Here is a 3519-nt window from a genome sequence, read left to right on the forward strand (position 1 = left end):
ATGACAATGTATAATAATGATCAAGAATCTCGATTTCTCTCATTGTTATAGCTACGGATCTTCAACAACGGTGGTGCTAAACTTAAAACCTTAGGGATCATTTGAGTACTTGTAAGGACAAAGATTTAAAGGAACGTTGAAGATTAGACTATGGAATAAGAGCCACTAAAGTTTATCTTTTTTGTATTCCATATGTATTAATAGTTTTGTCACTAAAATTGACAAAGGGGGAGATTGTTAGAGCATAGCTCGGTCGACCTCGCATGCATTGTTATATCAAGCATGTTTGTCAATGTTAGTGATCAAAACAATGAGTCTTGATTTCTAGTCTACATAGCTAAGTCTCGGACTAGGATAGAAAAGTGTAGTTGAGCTCAAGGACTTCATGGCGATTCATCATACAACGAAGAAGATCTACTCAAGGAACCGTGGAACTTCATCAACAAAAATATATGTGGAGACTTGAACTTATCTATCACTCAAAAGTCTATCTATTCTATCTCCTACTTCTTATGAGACAAAATATCGTATGCTATATAGACTGGATCATACACATTTGATATTTCGAGCTGAGTATTCATTACTTATCTTTTTCTTGAAATCGTGTGTTGGTAAAGCGTTTCGCTTTGATCAAGTTTATCTTCACCTAGTGACGAAAGTCATGAAAAGTTTCAATTACTTTGAGAATTGCTCTGACATGAAATGGTATGTGAATAACGGCTATATAACGTCCTCTGAGAATGTCTCAATGATTGGAATGAGAGTTTAGATTACATAACCATGTATTCCTTAATCCGAAGTTTTCGAACTTTGTTGATTGAGAGAAACCGGAGGAATTGGATTTGCCAAGTCCGCGAACCAGTCCGTGAACTGACGGAAGTTCTCTTACCGAGAATTTCTGCTGGGATTTTCCAAAAACTCGTTTGCGTGTTTAGTCCGCGAACCTAGTCCGCGAACTAGCGGAAGTCTTTTTGCCGATATTTTCTGCTGAGTATGGAAAACTCTGCCAGTTTCTTTAAGTCCGCGAACTTGTTTGTGAGCTTAAGTAGTTATGATCAAAAGATGTGCTCTGAACATGAAACATAAATTACTAAGGAATGCTTTATGCAAACCGTGGCTATAAATTTCATGAGCCGATTCATCGAATTGAATCATCTTTGTTTCAATTGTGTCTTGTGTAGTTACATAAGATCTCATAGCAATTGAAAAACTCTCTAACTAGTTCATTTGAGTCAACTGAACTAGTTACGGTGAAGAAGAACTAGGTTAATATGAAATGCTCATATGGTTAACCTTTTGGGTTACTATGTTGAACCAACATACACGTACATGTTTGGGCATGGTTTTTCACAAACCCAGTAAACTTCTACCCAAGTGTGTGTGACAAGCTAAGTTTTCGATATAACGGTTGAGAAATATTAGCTTGAATCTAAATCAGGTATTCATCTAACGGTGAATATGGATTGCTTTGTAACTAAGGAAAAAACCTGATTTGAAGACTATATATAGGAGACATCTAGCATTGTGCAAAACTAATCCCCACACGTCTGTGTGATACTAGTGCGCTCGCTAGAGTCGATTCTCCTTTAACCTTTGGTTTTCTTCTCTAAAACCAGGTTAACGACTTAAAGACTTCATTGGGATTGTGAAGCCAGACCGATACTTCTTTTATCGTAGTTGTGTGATCTGATCTTGCATCTTATATCGTACGAGTACAATCTTTGATTGGCTTGATATCGTGAGAGTTCTCCGATAGGCAAGATAAAGAAGTCACAAACATCTTCGTCTCACTGTTTGTTATTCCTCGACAAACCGCTTGTGTAGTCAAGAAGAATTATTGAGAGGTGATTGATTAATCTAGGCTGTTCTTTGGGAATATAAGACCGGATTATCAATTGGTTCATGTTCACCTTGATTTTATATCTTAAGACGGAACAAAACCTAGGATTTTTCTGTGGGAGACAGATTTATCCTTTGATAGACTTTTCTGTGAGAGACAGATTTGTTTATTATCAAGTCTGCGATTTTGGGTTGCAGCAACTCTTAGTTGTGGGTGAGATCAGCTAAGGGAATTTAGTGCGCAGTATCATGTTGGGATGAGAGGCGTAGGAGTACAACTGTAACTTGAATTAGTGGGAGACTGATTGGGGTTCAACAATAGTCCAGTCCGAAGTTAGGTTGGAGTAGGCTAGTGTCTGTAGCGTCTTAATACAGTGTGTATTCAATCTGGACTAGGTCCCGGGGGTTTTCTGCATTTGCGGTTTACTCGTTAACAAAATTTCTGGTGTTTGTGTTATTTAATTTTCCGCATTATATTGTTTATCTTTATAATTGAAATAATACATGTTGTGCGTTAAAGTTTAATTGATTAGAGATTCGACCTTGTGGTTGTTGATTTCATTGATTAACACTTGGACATTAGTCTTTGGTACCATCCAAGTTATTCTTTGTATTTGATAAAGACTCGTTATTGTTTTGAGCTTGAGTAAAAATCAAATCAAGACAGAGATATTAACTCCTTGAGATACTTTTATCTAGATTGAATATGACTGTCTAGTTCATTCTCTAGCAAAGTATTTCGGAGTTAGTCTATACAGATTGCTAAGCGAAATATTGGGTGGTGTTGTTAGACCCCCGCTTTTTCAACAACATCTTGTTTCGCTACCATACGATTAAGATTGTTGTGAGGTGATTGATTAATCTAGGTTGTTCTTCGGGAATATAAGACCGGATTATCAATTGGTTCATGTTCACCTTGATTATTATCAAAAGACTGAACAAAAACTTTAGGGTTTTTCTGTGGGAGACAGATTGATCCTTTGATAGACTTTTCTGTGTGAGGCAGATTTATTTATTGTCAAAGCCTGCGATTTTGGGTCGTAGCAACTCTTAGTTGTGGGTGAGATCAGCTAAGGGAATCAAGTGCGCAGTATCCCGCTGGAATCAGAGGCGTAGGGAGTACAACTGTACCTTGGATAAGCGGGAGACTGATTGGGGTTCAACTACAGTCCAGTCCGAAGTTAGCTTGGAGTAGGCTAGTGTCTTTAGCGGCTTAATACAGTGTGTGTTCAATCTGGACTAGGTCCCGGGGTTTTTCTGCATTTGCGGTTTCCTCATTAACAAAATTTCTGGTGTTTGTGTTATTTTAATTTTCGCATTATATTGTTTTATCTTTATAATTGAAATAATACAGGTTGTGCGTTAGATCATCAATTAGTATAATCCAACCTTTGGTTGTTGATTAACATTGACTAATCCTTGGACATTGGTCTTTGGTACCGTCTAAGTTATTCATTGTGTTTGATTAAAGACTCGCTGATTTTTATTAGCTTGAGTAAATCAAAACAAGAGAGAGATATTAACTCCTTGAGATACTTTTACCTAGATTGAGTCTGACTGTCTAGTTGATTCTCTAGAAAGTATTTCGGAGTTAGTCTATACATATTTCTAAGCGAAATATTGGGTGGTGTTGTTAGACCCCCGCTTTTTCAATTGGTATCAGAGCAGGCAAACACGTTC

Source organism: Papaver somniferum, chromosome 1 (assembly GCF_003573695.1).
Source record: "Papaver somniferum cultivar HN1 chromosome 1, ASM357369v1, whole genome shotgun sequence".
Taxonomy (NCBI): Eukaryota; Viridiplantae; Streptophyta; class Magnoliopsida; order Ranunculales; family Papaveraceae; genus Papaver; species Papaver somniferum.